The sequence below is a fragment of the Nilaparvata lugens genome, chromosome X (assembly GCF_014356525.2).
Source record: "Nilaparvata lugens isolate BPH chromosome X, ASM1435652v1, whole genome shotgun sequence".
Taxonomy (NCBI): Eukaryota; Metazoa; Arthropoda; class Insecta; order Hemiptera; family Delphacidae; genus Nilaparvata; species Nilaparvata lugens.
Genome location: NC_052518.1, coordinates 26,626,203 through 26,644,119, shown reverse-complemented (window position 1 = coordinate 26,644,119; position 17,917 = coordinate 26,626,203). Strand labels below are relative to the sequence as shown.

General features: G+C 32.2%; 1 long non-coding RNA gene across 2 annotated transcripts; it reads left to right on the top strand.

Moving 5' to 3' along the window:
* Positions 1 to 1,859: 1,859 nt before the first annotated feature.
* Positions 1,860 to 4,254, top strand: LOC120354934. Of its 2 annotated transcripts, XR_005573310.1 has the most exons (3): positions 1,860 to 2,290; positions 2,779 to 2,855; positions 4,126 to 4,254. It is a non-coding gene; the product is annotated as an uncharacterized LOC120354934 (long non-coding RNA). The 2 variants fall into 2 exon arrangements; XR_005573309.1 differs by lacking the exon at positions 1,860 to 2,290 and having other exon boundaries at positions 2,730 to 2,855.
* Positions 4,255 to 17,917: the final 13,663 nt, after the last annotated feature.

Here is a 17,917-nt window from a genome sequence, read left to right as displayed (position 1 = left end):
TGCTGACGTCAGATGTGGGATATGGTAGCCTTGATATATCTATTCTCTATATCAATGTATGGTCAGTGAACTCTAAACTAACTGGAACGGGCTGTCCAATGCTTAGCTACAACCAAAAGTGTGTAAGGCGGAGTGAGTGAGACAGGCATACCGTGTGGGATTCCCTTCTCTCTCGTACTCATACATTCAAGCAGGCTGTTGCAGCTCTTGAGTACGATTTTTCATTTTTAAAGTTTAAAAACGGATTTGAATGAGTATTAGGGCTATTAGTATTAGATCACAACCTTTTCTCTTAAATATTGTGATGTATTTGTCGTGAAATGCGTAGAATTGAATAAAAATACGACCGAAAAATGGTGATGTATTGTGTTGCATTTGGATGCAAGAATGGGCATGTTAAAGGAAATGAAATACCATTTCACAGGTAAGTCAAACATTTTTATTCTGTTAATTAATTTGAAGAAATCTTTTTGTTTTACATACATTTCCAATACTTCTTTCTATATTGATCAGTTTATTTGACCAAAAATAAAACAACAAATTTGGTTATATTCCTAGTAAGTTATACCGTACTGTGATAGTTTCTATGTTTATTGAAAATTTCGGCCTACTTTATAGCATCTAAAATAAAAAACATAGTTGAAGAACAAATTAATCCTTATTCAAAAAAGAATAAATAATATCTGATGCAGAAATTGTGAATGTTTCCCTACAAAGACTATCATTCATTCTATCACACATTCTATGTATGATGTAATTTATGGATATAAATTTGGTGTTAAGCATCAGCATATAATAAATATAGTATATTTATCATAATTTGTATACGGTATATTATGTAGGTAGGCGTATCATACATTTTATGTATAATGTATAATATAAATTTAGTGTAAGTAGCAGCATATAATACTAATAGAATCTAATAGTATAATACTATAATCTAATAGAATCTATAAGTACGAAAAAATAAACATTTAATGAATTTTGTGTAAACACAGCTTTACAATAATGATTAATAATTCTGTGTTATCATCATGAGATGACATAATTTATTTTAGGTACCTACTTTTATTTTGAAAAATATGATATTGCTATCAGCTGAATTGTAATTAATTTTTGAAATCTTCCCATTTCAAATAAATTTAATAATCGTTCAATTTACAATTATAAAATAATTTTATGTGTATAATTATATGTGTATTATTGTTTATATAATTTATAATTATAAAATAATTATTATTTAGCATATTTTACTGTTTGCTTATCATATGGTCATAATTATAATACAATTGATATAATGTTTCTTCATAGATTTCTTTGCATCATTTCTGAAACTCCCACACTGATTTGAAATGTTATCAGAATACCTAGTATATTGCTATCATTACATAATTTAATAATCCTGTGTTATTGAATCATCATAATTTATTTTATTTACCTACTTTTATTGTGAAAAATATGAGATTGGACTATGAGCCTGTTTTTTCATTCCCAATCATTTCATGACAGTTTATATTTGTCCTTGTTAAATAAATAAAAATAAATAAATAATACGCTTCTCTTAAATCTGGCCCAAAGTTATTCCCATGCTTGTGAAAAGTTGACAATACTAAAACTACTGCAGTCACAAATAAAAAAATTCTTTTCTTTATTAATATTCAACCTATTTCATTATTTTTGCTCTCAAAAAGTTAACAATGAACTGCTTAATAAAGGGAAAATAACGCTTCCGTGGAATAAGACATACAATATAGAAATAAAATAGAAATTGAGACTGTGCAATGCATTCTCCCATAAGAGCCAATGCGTAACAAAATGAACGAATCCCACAGCAATGCGGGTTGCCTATCTTTACCAGCTGCCTCACTTTTTTTTTGTGTTGCTAGTCCATTCCAGTTAGTTTAGAGTTCACTGGTTACGAATTGAACATTGAGCGTCTTCAGGGATACACTGCTCCAATGACTCGAGTGACTCGAGCTAGGTGACCCGCGTTTCATGGGAGCTTTTGACAGTTCATCACCCGGTCGCCATCTTTGATTTTTCTAGCCCGGGTCAGGAATCGTGACCCGACCAAATAGTACGGGCTACGAAGTTCTAGCTCGAGTCACCCGGAATCGGAGCGCTCCTATTGGTTGAAAGTTTCGCGTCGTCTGCTCGGTCTGCAGTCAAGTAAACAACACATAAGTAAATGCAAATATGGAGGATTATTACGAATACAAACATGAGTTTGTTTTTGAAGGCATATTTTATAAAATAATTAGAAAGGAGGAAATTTACACATTATTGGCTGGTAAGTTTATTAATTGCATTTTTGACAATATTATTAGTTTAGTATAACTATTATATTAAAATATATTTGTGCTCATGACGTGATCTATGGTATCCAAAACTGTTACAGTAGGCTTTTTAGTGTTCATCAAGGAAATTGTGAATAATAAAATAAATAATATAATATTATTCTGTGTGGTCATGAAAGTTATTGATCCATTTAAATAGCATTGAAATATTTACTTTTGATTTTGGCTACTTCTGTTTCTTCTTAGATTTTTATAGCTGTTTAACCTCAATACCTATTCGTATTTTGTTTATGGCATAATTTATTAAAAAATAAATAGAATTTCATTATCAAATTTCAGAATACTTAATCGGCTAAACATAAACTTGAACCTAATAAACTTCACTCATTTTCATTTCATTAAAAAGTTTGTTATTCTATGGTATAGGCCTAATTAAATTTAATAGCTCAAGTACTGAAACTTCATGATTTTTGTTTTACAGGCAGCTTGGACTTCTTCAGTCCTATCTGAATCTGAAACAAAACTATGGCCACATCGAGATGGCTGGTTTAGCAGCAGGTAAGGTGCTTTCATGCAATCCTCTTATAATATAATTTCTATCACATACCGTAATAACGATTAGTGATAGTAGTCACATTGGTATAAATAATTTTACCATATTCTGCTGCTATTTTTTGTAGATACTGTGATAATTTACACCAAGCTAAAAACTTGGAGCTTTTACATTAGAGTTGTCATTCAAAGTTTTAAACAAATTATGGCAATATGTTAAAATTACAGTGAAATTGCTTCCTCAACTTGTAAAAATCCCTCTATCTAACATGATTTTTGTTTTCCATACATTGTAAACACTGAGAAAGTTGCCAACAAAATTTTCCTTCATTACAAGTCCATGCAGACTATGCTTTCTTAGCGAAAATTTTGACAGCTCTTGTTGCTCTAGATTGTTTGAGAACAGCAAATTTTTAAAGATAATCAACAACTTTTTTATAGAAGAATCTGTGAAAACTTTGGTGTATAATATGCAGCTTTAAACCCATTGCATTTTGAAAACTTAAACCAAGCTACTCCACAATTGAAAGAAGTCTGTCTTTTCGTCAATACTAAAGAAGATACAGAGAAAAACATAGAAGACTTACAGTATAGAGAAATCTCTAAAACTGTGAGACGAATAAAATGTTTAGGAAAATTTGTAACCTTTAATTTTTCCTAGGATAGTCAGTATTTGATTAACATTGGTGTTGCTATCCTTTTGCCAGATTTTTTACAATGTTGAAATATGATCAATAATTGTTAATTATTAACAAAATTTTCAATCTAATTATGCAAGTGTATTATTTATTGAAAAGTAAATTCACTTGATGAGTACAATAAATTGATTGTTCTAAAGAAGAATGAACAATTACATAAGATATACTGGTATCAGCTATAAAAGGCAGAGAATCGGCAACGTTGTTCTTCTATATTACTCTACTGCCAATATAACGTGACCTCACTATAGACGCGTTTCTTCTAAGTTATATGTGATTATAACATAATTTGAGCTACTCTTCCGGTGTAATTTAATCAAGCTTCTGTAAGATTTTGTAGCCAAGCTCGAAGTTTCCTTCAAAAGACAACTTCAAATAAGTGGCACTGATACAGCCTGTTTGAGAGTGATTTATAACATATTGAAAATTAAGAACTACAATGTATTTTGCAAGCACCACTGTATATAGACTGCACTATTTGTAATTATAACATAATGCTTAGTAGACCTACCTTATGGAAGTCAATCATGTTCACTACTTAATGATGTTTTAATATCATTGTTTTCTTTATGTTACAGAAGTCACCACAGAGGGTCATGTGTGGACTAATGATGCAACAAAAGTGAAATTTATTTGGGATTAAAAGTTAACAGACCGTTGTGCAACCCGGTGATAATCTTGTATTAAAGGAAGTTCTTATGTAGCAAGCACAAGTTATGAATTTGGTAAAGGCTATTATTATTAATTACATCAGATGACTTTTGTTGCTGCAAGAGTGTCGACCATGTTCATCTACTGAAGCTGCAATGACATCCACTATCTCATAGAATGTTCTATAAGCAGTACTTTAGAAAAATTATATCTGTCATCAGCAGCTAAGAATGTCTCTGGTTTGCTCAACATCCAAACTGTAAAAAGTATTTTCTCCTCAAGAGGTATTTTTATATTTGCAGGCTGATTAATTCTCCTTCCTATAACTTCTAAGAGAACCTAAAAATGTTGATGTTAATCTTTGTAAAATTGGAATTTAATAAAAAAAAACAAACAATCCACCAATTTTTGATTTGAAATACACCATGTTTGGTTTTTCGTATGGCCTATATCTTACAGTACCTCTATTATATGCTCATATGGCCCGCCGCAAAGTAGACCCACGCTAATCCACGAAAAGCAACCTACGCCGTGGGATGTTTTGTAAACCATTGCTATAGAATTATTCATAATCAATCAGCTGACAAGTGGATTATTCATTGCATGTATTACACAGATGTCTGGAGAGGCTTAGCAATGGTTTACAAAACATCCTACGGCGTGGGTTGCTTTTCATGGATTAGCGTGGGTCTACGTTGTGGCGGGCCTATAGTTGGGTCTAGTCAACTATGACCATCCTATAACTGAAGACGTGATCGATCTATCCAGGAATGCCTGGTCATTGGAAATAAATGATAATAATTTGAAATAGTCTACAGCACTGATTTCATTATAAAAAATGATATAGCCAATTTCGAATAAAATAACAAACCAGTTACTTGAAATGAGTAACAACTTGAGAGAAATGGTGCAACAACAGAAACTAGTCTCTCAAAATGTTTTTATAAAAATTTGGTTTAGAAAATGTAATGTTGGCTCTATTTCTAAACTCATTTTGGTTCTTTTAAAATGTCGAAAGTAAATGAGTTTTTCTTTCATTTTTATACAATTTAAAAGCAGCCAAAATATATTTGTAAGAAGCTGGTTGCTCTACATTCACGCTTCTTCTTTCTAATCATATGAACCATATGACTTGTTAATAATTTACTAATGTTGTTTATCAAACTATCATTGAATGTTCATATTTGTACAGTTTAAGTTATTGAGATTATTTATATTATAATTGACATTAAAAATCGATTTTCTAAAGTAAATGAAAATCTTTCGTCAATTATTCATTAATGTGCGAAGTAAGATCATTATAAATCGATTTTTTTGTTCAACATGCCGAAAAAAGGTAAGAGTGAATTTTCAATTGATATTGATAGGAAATTTGTTTTGGAAAAATTCTCGGGGAAAATTGGACAAAATGCAAAATTCTGGCTGGAAGATTTTGAGAAAGAATGTATCCGTTACAATATCCACAACGATGAAGAAAAAATATCATGTTTAAGACTATTTTTAGAAGGGAGTTCTGAAGATTGGTATACTTCCAACAAATATAAATTAGGATTGAAAAATTGGAATTTGTGGTCAAAAACATTTCTCCAAACTTTTTCTAATAAAGGCTGGTCAAATGTGAGATATGCATATTCATTCAAATACATTGAAAATTTTGGATCTATGCTTGATTATGCTTTGAAGAAGGAACGATTATTGCTTGAATGTGAGAGAACTATGACAGATGAATCTAGAATCTCACATATTGTTGTGGGACTACCAGTTCATATTCAGAATAGATTAGATAAGGAAAATATCGAGACCACAGAAGATCTGATGAATGAGATACAAAAATATGATTCATTCACAAACTCAAACGGACATAGTCATATAAATAGCCAGAAAAAAGACTCAACAAAGATGGAAGAGATAAGAAGAAAGACTCCTTGTTCTGTATGTACAGCCTTGGGAAAACCAAATCGCTTTCATCCTGCAGAGATCTGTAGGAATAGAAATAAAACAGTGAATTTCACAACCTGTGAGGAAAATACACTCGATGTTGATAACTCAAAAAACTGAATAAGCCGGCGTGTAAGTTCATTCCATTGATTACAGTTAATGTACTAGTTGATAAAAAGAAGATTGTAAAAGGGGTTTATGACAGTGGCTCAAATATCACTCTAATAAATCAGAAAATTGTTGATGAGCTGAAGACAAAACTTATGAACGACCATAACCTTTTTCGAACTATTAGTGGTGTGAATTTTACAAATCGCCGGGCCAAAATTCCAATGAAAATCAATAAAATCGAAGAAATATTAGATGTATATGTTGTGAAGAACAATAATTTCTCTTATGACTTACTTCTTGGATTGGATGCAATAAAAAAGTTCAAATTGATACAGAATGAAAATTTAGAAATTTTACAGAAGGTTGATGACAAAACAGATGTTGAAAGATTGAATTATGAGTCATCTGTCTTCTCTGTAAATATGGAAAGCAATCTGAATTATCTTGATACTGAAAAGAGACAAACAATAACAAGGCTGATTGAAGGTTATGAATCACTATTTGCAAAACACAAATATGATGTAGGTGAGGTAAAACATGCAGAGGCAGAAATCAAACTTTCAGAAGATAGATATATTATTAAGAAGCCATACAGAACGTGTATCCCAGATAAAAAAGAAATAGAACAACAAATTTCAAAACTTTTAGAGGCAGGATTGATTGAATATTCAACTTCACCATTTGCATCTCCTGTTACACTTGCCTTCAAACGAGAAGAACAAAAAAAATCACGGCTATGTATTGACTTCCGGGAACTGAACAAAATTGTAATACCAGAGCCACAACCATTCCCAAGAATAGAAGATATAACAGTGAAGGCTGGTAATTGTAATGGTACACAGTACTTGATGTTAATTCAGCATTCTGGACAATACCAATAAAAAAAGAAGACAGAATGAAAACTGCATTTGTGACCCACGAAGGCCATTATCAATGGTTACGGATACCATTTGGTTTGAAGACCGCGCCTGCAATTTTTCAAAGAATATTGGGTAACACTTTACAAAAAAATAAGTTGACTGATTTTTGTACTTGCTACATTGATGATATTTTAATATTTTCAAAGACATTTGAGGAACACTTGAAACATATAAACCTCGTACTTGATGCGGTTTATAAAGAAGGGTTCAAGCTGAAATTGGAAAAATGTAACTTTGCAAGGAGTTCAATTAAATATTTGGGACACATAATTGAAAATAACTCAGTCCGTCCACTCATGACAATCTCAAAGCAATTGAAAATTTCCCACAACCGAAAACCAAGAAGAATGTACGCCAGTTTTTGGGGAAAATAAATTTCTATTATAAATACATAGAGAATGCAGTGAAAGTTCTAGAACCTTTACACAATCTACTGAGGAAGGACATACCTTTTATCTGGTCAGAGACATGTGATAAAGCTTTCCAAAACGTGAAGAAATACTTATGTTCTAGTCCCGTATTACAAATTTATGATTATGAAAAACCAGTATTCATTTTCACCGATGCCAGTGGAGAGGGATTTGGAGCAGTACTGAAACAACCAAAAGAAAATAATGAGCTTCATCCAGTAGCATATTTTTCAAAAAAACTGAGCCCTGCTCAAAAGAAGAAAAAAGCTATTTATCTGGAATGTATGGCTATAAAAGAGACAATTATGTATTGGCAATATTGGTTGATAGGACGGAAGTTTACAGTGATCACAGACCACAAACCATTGGAGAATCTTAGAGTGAAAGCACGAACCGATGAAGAATTGGGAGATCTTGTATACTACCTATCGCAATATGATTTCACATTGATATATAGCCCAGGAAAAGGAAATGTTGAAGCAGATACTTTATCAAGAAATCCAGTTTTAGAGCACTTTGAAGGAAATGAAGACATTTTAACAGTTGTGAATTTGATATCTATACAAGAAATAAAAGACGATCAAGAAAAAAACAAAGAAGCAATAATGAATAATAGGAATGTTGAATATAAAGAGGAAATATTCTACAAATGTATGAAAGGAAACAAAAGAATCTTCCTTTCTCAAGAAAAGGGTAAAGAATTGATTGAGAAAATTCATTTTCAACTAGGACATATCGGAACTCACCACACACTATTACACATACGTCCACATTACTACTTTTCCAACATGGATGAAATGGTCAAGCGCTATTGTGATTCGTGTCATATATGTAAGAAGAATAAAACAAGAAGAGGTCGCTCAATAGGATTACTTTCACAATTGGGTCCAGCTAGTGAACCGTATGAGATCATGTCGATAGATACTGTTGGAGGGTTTGGTGGAAACAACTCAACAAAACGATACCTACACATATTGGTCGATCACTTCTCTAGATATGCATTCACTTCAAGCTCTAGCGGTCAAACTACTAAAGAATACATTCGTTTGCTAGATCCTATCTTACAAAACCATTCTGTCAAGATCCTATTAGCTGATCAATATGCGTCTATCAAATCAAAAAAGTTTAGAGATTACCTACTCGAAAAAGGTGTTACAATGGTGTTCACATCGGTAGATTGCCCACAATCAAATGGTCTTAATGAGCGGCTAAACCAGACATTGGTGAATCGTATTAGATGCAAAGTGAATAGTCCAGAAGGAAGAACGCAGACGTGGTCGAAAATAGCGGAAAGTTGCACATCAGAATACAACAAGACAATCCATAGCACTACTAAATTACACCAAGATATCTGCTATTGGGAGAGGATTTGGAAATAATACCATCACAACTGAGGAAAAAACGAAACTTACAAATAGACAGAGAAGAAGCAATAAAAAATTCCAATTTAAACCACAAACGGAACAAACTGAGATGTGATAAGAACAGAAGAATATATGGTTTCAAGGAAAAAGAACTAGTGTATATAGAAAAAGGGAACAAGTTGAATAGAAATAAATTAGATGAAGTTAGAAGTGGACCGTTCCCCATTATAAGAAGAATATCAAACTCAATGTATGAAGTGGCCTGCGGAATCAATGGGAGTGAACCAATCATCTGTCACTCAAGCAAATTGACACCTTCGAGGAAGTTTCTCGTTCAAGGGGGGAGATGTAAGAAGCTGGTTGCTCTACATTCACGCTTCTTCTTTCTAATCATATGAACCATATGACTTGTTAATAATTTACTAATGTTGTTTATCAAACTATCATTGAATGTTCATATTTGTACAGTTTAAGTTATTGAGATTATTTATATTATAATTGACATTAAAAATCGATTTTCTAAAGTAAATGAAAATCTTTCGTCAATTATTCATTAATGTGCGAAGTAAGATCATTATATATTTTTAGGGAAAATGGTATTATTTTCATTCAATGAAGACTAGTGCAGTGGTCTCTTTGATGACGCCAAAAAATATAGTCCTATAATATACAATGATTATTAAACAAAAATCCAAAATCTACACCGCGACCCACTTGGTATGTTCTCAGTAGGTGACCTGAATAGAATAATGCTACATTAACTATGTTTACAAAATTTCAATGGAAAGATTCTGATGATAATAGTATGGAATCTTTTATCTGCATGGTTTACTAAGACATTCTAAAATGGCTTTTAAACTCACTCATATTATAAAGTGATATTATAATTTCAAAATAACCCAAGTTGTGAGGTCTCGTATTATTACATTCCTGTTGGAATAATTCATTGAAAACCCTTAAAGGATTTCCCAATTCCTCCTCAGCAACTGGCCCTACTAGTTGCTGGCCTCCTAGAATAAACTCATTTATTACAGCATGAGCCATGTTTGTTTTGCAAAACAACTTACTTTTAGTGTCACACCAGTGTGTGTGTGTTTTATTCAAATATTCGCGCCATCCGAATATTCAAAAGTACGCGCCAAACAGCATCGACCGGTCGATGTCTGGTTGTCGTTCCATGGGATCACTAGTCTGCCCCGGGTCAGCCGCCATTTTGTTCGGCTCTGGGTCACTCGAGTCACTGACTCAAAAGTATCCCTGAAGATAACCATTGGCAGTCATGACAGAGAGAGGCAAGTAGCGGCGGGAAATTTGAATGGCCCTATTGTTATAATGGGAACTTGCATAAAATACAAGGTGCAAATCAGTTATATTTAATAATATCTACATTGAATTTTTATTGAGCATTTTAAATGTATGTATTACAGTTGTTATGCATCCATAAAATTAACTGTTTGAATTGCTTTACTTGAAGCCTTAGTTACATTGTTGATACTGCTTAGCCGTACAAGTGCTCTACAAGTTAAAAAGCCATACCGTTACTGCAAAATTATTATGATTTTAGAGATTGGATTTTTATGTTATTTCGAACAAATAATTCGAAAAACCAGTTTTTGTTGAAGTTTCTTTGATACCAGCTTACGGTACTTATTCACTTAGTATCTACAATAAATCTCCAAGTTCAAAACAAGAAGGCAAATTATGATAGGTAGTCAAAAAAGTAACAAACTAACTTCAGGACGCTATTGGACGGTAATATTTCTGTCATATTCAGATCATATGAAATAAGCAAAGACCCAATTGGAAATAAGTTGTATGAAATGATTTTTTCGCCCCACTTTCATGTCATAGAACTATTACCGCCTAATACCGGCCTAACATCACACATAACAGGCATAACATGATCATACATATATAAGCTAATGTCTATGTTCATTCCAGTCAAGTTTGTATATCATCATCATCATTATATATTTATCACCAGCAGGTAACCCATGCTTTGCAAGGGTCTATTTTAAAACTTGACGTAATGACATCCAGAAGAATTGAAAATAGGCCTATAAGAATCCTTGGTTGATTAAGAATTTATAAGCAGCATTTCAAGTAAATCAGTCCAGTAGTTCAGACGTGATGATGCGTCAAACATAATTTCCCTATCCTCCATACACGTGTGTATACGTCTTTAAGCCAGTTCTTTCCTCTATTATAGTATAGAAGATGATAGATGGATGGATATATCATCCATTTTATCTATCATCTTCTATACTATAATAGAGGAAATGAATGTGAATACATTTTGAAAGGTTTGAGATATCGATGTGCGGTTTTCACCATACCTTTTCTCCGGAAATCCTGTATCGGAATCATGTATCATATGACTAACTTTCAATTAAAAAAAGAAGTTGTATTCAAAATGGTGGTTCCAAAATGGCGGAAAAAATTTGGGTGCAACGGAAAACCTGTTTTTATCATTCGAAAAGGATCCCCAATCATACCTATCTTCTAATTTCCCTTTTAAGAGAAATGTTCTGCTGCTTCCTTACAACAAGTGAAAGCATGAAAAATAATTGAAAAATTGACAAACTGAAAACTTGATGTAATCAAATATTGAAGAATTTGAAATAGGTTTATAACCATCCTCGGTTAAGCAAGAATCTATAATGCAAAATTTCAAGTTAATCAGTCCAGTAGTTCAGACGTGATGATGCATCAAACATAATTTTCCTATACTACTTTACACCTGTATACGTGTATAATCCAGTTCTTCTATATAATAAGAGAGAGTAGGGTTGTGTTTGTTCATGTGTTCGTTTGTTCGCATCAAAACATGTCAACTTGTGGATTGCATACCGGAAAAACGGGAATGATTTGGATCTCCAAATTTTGCACGTAGATTCTAAAAATATCAATCTCGTGCACCTGGAAGCCCAAATTTTAATTTTCCTTCTAGATTTTTCAAAATTAAAGTTTAAATTTCATTAATGGTACATTCGATTTCATTAAAAAATCACTAAATCATATGGTCGAAATTAAAAAGGAACATCTGTTTCCATATTGATTTCTACCTGAAAAACATAGTTTTGAAACTTTGTTTTCCTGATGCAATGTTTAGGCCTACACGTGGCATGGATTATTAATTTTTCAGCTAGAACAATTTTTGAGACAAAGTGCTAAATAAACGTCTACAGTTTCATCAATGCTGTATCGTCAATATGAAAAAGCATGCAGTTAATATGTCTTTGAATAAAGGTGTTGTTATTTACATAGAGAAATTATATTCTTCCATTTTTATTTAATTAAAATTTCAAAATTATTCGAGCCCTGATAGAATGACTGACTCACTGTACAGTAAGTCGAAAATTTTAATATTGGAATGAGGGGTATTTTGGCAAGCTGAGCAAAAAAATAAGGTCATATGCACCTTTTTGTTATATCTTCAAATGAAAAATGAGTTTTGTGGGTTGTCAAAACTCCCTCTGGAAGGAAAACTATTCAACTTATTCTATCTTTTAGTAAAATAACAATGATCATCCATCCATGTATCATCTTCTATACTATAATAAAGGAAAGAACTGGATTATAAATGTAGCCAATACAGGTGTAAAGTATAGGGAAATTATGTTTGACGCATTATCTCGTCAGAACTACTGGACTGATTAACTTGAAATTTTGCATATAGATTCTTGCTTAACCGAGGGTGGTTATAGACCAAATTTAAATTCTTCAATATTTGATTACATCATGTTTTCAGTTTGTCAAGTTTCCAATTATTTGTAATGCTTCCAGTTTGTATGGAAGCAGCAGAAGATTTCTCTTAAAAGGGAAATTAGAAGATACATATGATTGGGGATCCTTTTCGAATGATAAAAACAGGTTTTCCATCAAACCCAAATTTTTTCCGCCATTTTGAATCCAACTTCTATTTTTAATTGGAAGGTAGTCATACTGATTTACTTGAAATGCAGCATATATATTCTTAATCAACCGAGGATTCTTATAGGCCTATTTTGAATTCTTCTAGATTTCATCACGTCAAGTTTTAAGAAAGACCCTTGCGAAGCACGGGTTACCTGCTATTTAATAATATAATAAATTTTTTTTTAATTCCGGCCATATGATTTGGTGATTTTTTTTATGAAATCGTATGTACTATTAATGAAGTTTGAACATTAATTTTGAAAAATCTAGAAGGAAATTTGAAATTTGGGCTTCCAGGTAATAATAATAATAATATCGAGTGACCTGACTGGCTCAGGTCTGGTGTCAAAGTTTTCAGGTCGCAACTGATCAATTTCAGTGCCTCTGACATGACCTAACAACTGCTTTTTAGGCTGCCGGGACCGACGATTTAACGTGTCCATCCGAAACACAGGAGTGGCCCGAGATAAATATCTTGCCTGGCTTCCAGGTGCACGAGATTGATATTTTTAGAATCTATGTTCAAAATTAGCAGATCTGAATCAATCCCGTTTTTCCAGTATGCAATCCACAAGTTGACATGTTTTGATGCGAACAAAAGAAACACACGAACAAACACAACCCTACTCTCTCTTATTATATAGATACTATTATAGTCATGGTCTCTTTATAGACCTTGATTATATTATTTTATAATATGTAAAATAGACGTATACACTATTCTGGTAGAATGTAAGCTGTATGTCCAGTCTTCATTTTCAACAAAATAGTATGCATTTATTCCACATACCATTAAAATAATATATTCTCTATTATTTAATATAGTTGTTTACTTTATGAAATTTAATGTACACATTATATATATATCTAGTTGGACTACAAATGGGTATAAAAGAACCAACGAGAGACGAACAATCTAAAAAATATTTGTTATATTTATAGTTAATTGAATTAAGTAACATTCTTTAGCACCAAACAATATAAATTTTGCACAATACAATTCCATAGTTATTAGTAAGTACATGAATTTAGTAGCTAGTAAAAGGCTATAGTAGGCTACTCCTTAAAAATTATTCACTTTTATGAGTTTTAGTTAAATAGTAGGCTACTCAGTTCAACAAAACATGTTTATAATCTATTAAACTGAGTTTACACTAAAGTTATTAACAAAATGTTAATAGCTTAATCCCTATATATATTCTATTAGATTGAACATAACATATCATACACATGATGAACATAATATCAAGTTCCAATCAATGTAATAGTATCTATAAGAATTAAGCTATTAACATTTTGTTAATAACTTTGTTGTAAACCCAGCTTTAGGCTATAAATCAAATCAAAATCAATTTATTTTCAAAGACAAATTACAATTTGTATAGGCCACTTCATGAGAAAATTACATAAATTATTACATAAAAAACATATAATCATACCACATAAAAACAAGAAATCGTCACATTAACGTCTTACAAATTCTCCATATTATAGGCAAAATATTCATCATTAGTATAAAAACAGGTTTCTTATTAGAAAATCCTTAATTTTAAGTTTATATTCACTCACTAGTAAGCCTCTTTATATATAACGGTAACTGATTATAAAATCTAATTGCACAAGCCCTAAAACTGATATGACTAGATTTATACCGACAATATTCGTTTCTAGGTTTAACCTATTTCTTGTGTTGTGCGAATAAACATCAAAATGACTAGAGAATGAGAGCAAGTTAATCTTTATAAATAATAAACATTGAAAAATAAAAATACACGGCAAACACATAATTCTCAATCTAACAAATAGCAAGTTGCAGTGCTTTAAGGGGAGAAACATCACCGTATACCGTACATGTTTCTTATTGCTCTTTTTTGTAACCCAAAACGTGAATGGAAATCACTACAATTGGCCCATAATATTGCTCCATACAAAAGATGTGAATGAACGTAACTATAGTAGACATTTACTTAAAAAATTTGACACACTATTTCCTTTTATCTTCTCAACATAAAAACAACTCTTGTTACCTTGCGTTGGGGATAGTTCAGTCAATAAAATAATGGCAATATATACTTACACATACCAAAAAAATTGTGACTGTGGGAACTTTTTGTATGATGAATGACTTCATTGACATTCTCTACACAATAGAAATAAATAATATATTAACAGTGTACAGTTGAAATGTTTAATAAGTCTAAATCTATCCAACTCGACTGTAGTTTCATATGCAATTCAATTTGTAAGTAATATCACAAACAAAATAGTCGAAATGGTCGGCATGATCTAGTCTAGCCTACTCCTGTAGACCTACATTTATATTTTGTATCCTCAGTCGATTCTGAACATTCTAGAGGTTATTTCAATGAGATAAATATTCTCACACATACCTCATTCAATTTTCGTAAAAGTACCAATTGGAATGATAATTTTATATTGATAGAAATCAATTTGAATAAAAATAAACACATCTATTCCTGCCATGGCAGACTGGCTCTTGTTGCCTCTCTTTGTCATGGCTGCCCTTAGTTGGCCGTGTAACACATTGAGAGCGCTGTAAGCACACCAACAGCCACTCTCAAAGATCTTAACCTAGCGCCGCAGTGCAGGATGGTTTCTCACAGCTTGGCGTTGTTGTCATTTGAGATGAGTGTCTGGCTTGGAAGTGTTTCGGCCGCATTGCAGGATGACTGTTAACAGTTGACGGAAGATCAGCAGCTGGGTTTTTTTTTTTTGTTATTTTTCGTGATAGAGAAATTCTGATTGCAGATTCGTTCTCAGCGACCCCAAGTTTAGCCTGAAGGCTCAGAATGTCAACAATATTTTTAAATAATTAAAAATCATTATGAAAAGTCATTAAAATGGTAGTACACTACGTTTCTGGAAACTTTTTACTGGTGACTGGAGTTATTATTGACACACAAAAATAAAAATAGTCGTGAGAAAGAAAACTGCTGAACGCGAATAAGACCGTCACTCCATTGTTCTATTGTCTCGGCTGCTTGGCTGAGCCTGGCTGGAGGGATCAAATAACCGACTGGATTGATCTTTCGTCTGTCCACCAGGCGGAACTACGCCGACCATTGCTGGGTGGAGGATGTTACTGCGGCCGCTCGCATTCCCACCAACGCTGCTATTACTTGCTGTCTCAGCGCCTAGTCCGAGTCAGACAAGTATCCAGCCTGCACTGCGGAGCTAGGTTAAAAGATGCAGCCAACATCTACTGCAAAATCCACCCATCTTGACGTCACAACAGTGACGTCACGCATCATATAGTATTATAGAAAACTTTTTTTAGTTTTTTGTGTAAGTGTTTGTAGTGTTTAACTTACATTGTTGTTGAACATAGCTTGCTTTCCATAGCAGATTGTTATTTATTTATGTAATTATTATTTATGAAAATGGTAATCTGCGCAGCATATAATTGCACTGAAATTTTTAGGAAAAAAAGTGGAATATCTTTTCATGCGTAAGTTGAAATTTATACACATAAATATTGTAAGTTGTAACTGTAATATTATCCTTGGTTATGATGTAAGTGAACTCATTGCAGCATGCCAATAAATTAGTTTTATAGGCTACTGTACCTTATTATTTTCAAAACACATTATAACTTTGAAGCCAATATCACATAACACATTATAACTTAACTGATATCGTTTTTGCCCATAGCTAGAAATAACCTAAAAACACCATGAATCTGAAATAGACACAATCTGAAAGTTTTCAATACGATGTGTGACGTCACTGTTGTGGCAGTGTGGATGTGGCAGTAGATGTTGGCTTCAGAGGCTAGACTTCCCAGCGTGTCTATTTTATAACTGGTCTAAGGCATCGACAAACCATAGCATTGACAAGTCATGATACATCTATGGAAATGTGACCAACCTACTAAATGATCATGCGATAATATAATAAATAAAGTTTTTAGTAGAATAATGAATAGAAAACAACCAATCAATTATCAACTTCTTTTCAAATGAAATTTTCTATATTTGTTATTCAATAATACATTTCACTTGTCACGTATCCGACATGCAAATAATTCTGATTTTTGTGTGTTGTAGGGCTTGTGACAATTTATCACAATTTTGAAAGTTTTTAAATTCCAAAATAAATTGACTTGAAGTTTTATTCTCCTACAAAGTTGATATGTTTATGTAAATGAATAAGGTAGACCAACATCATATTATTATTATTACAATTTTTGTTAAATTAATTACAATTTTAACTACGAAATGTTTTATAAAGTTTATTTTATACTTCTTTGCCTAGTTACTAGATGTGTGGATTGTGATTCAGGTATGTAAGCTTATATGTTATTATTTTGTTTAAATCAAGTAGATAAATTCTTATAATTTTTGCTATGGGTCTTTTAACTACTGGTTATAGTAGAAATTATGTGATTTTGCATAATCCGATTTGGAAGTTGGACGGATTTTGTGCTATAAAGTCTAGCCGGTCAGCTATCACTGGTATCTCAGTTGTTATTGAAGATATCGACTCAATTTTTTAAATAAAAGAGGAGTAAAAATAAATCGTGCTAGCTTATTTTGATACAATCTAATTCAATTTTAATATTAAAAGAAGCTGTTTCAAAACTAACCTTACTTTGAAGAAAGGACGATTCTAAATAATTATATTGATAACAGTAAATCTTATTATTATTACAATTTTTGTTAAATTAATTACAATTTTAATGAATTATGCATAATACTTTCATCCAATTGCAGTTTAACTTTAATGATCAAATGATGAATTTAGGTTGGAAATAAACTTAGCATAAGTTGCTAATCAAGTCTTAGTTGGTAATCAAAACCTAACAGAGTATCAATGTAGCCTAGCAAGTTTCAAAGATTAATTAAAAATGACTAATATTATTCGCACTAGAAACAGGGACACAGTATACATAGTCTACAGTATGGAAACTTGGCTAGTACCCTGACGCTAAAATCCGCCATCTTGTTAGAAAGTGCCGCATTGTAATAGTATTGATGGTAGGTTCGGATCACTTTAATGATCCGGATCAGTTGATCTCATTCACTGCCACGAGCCAAT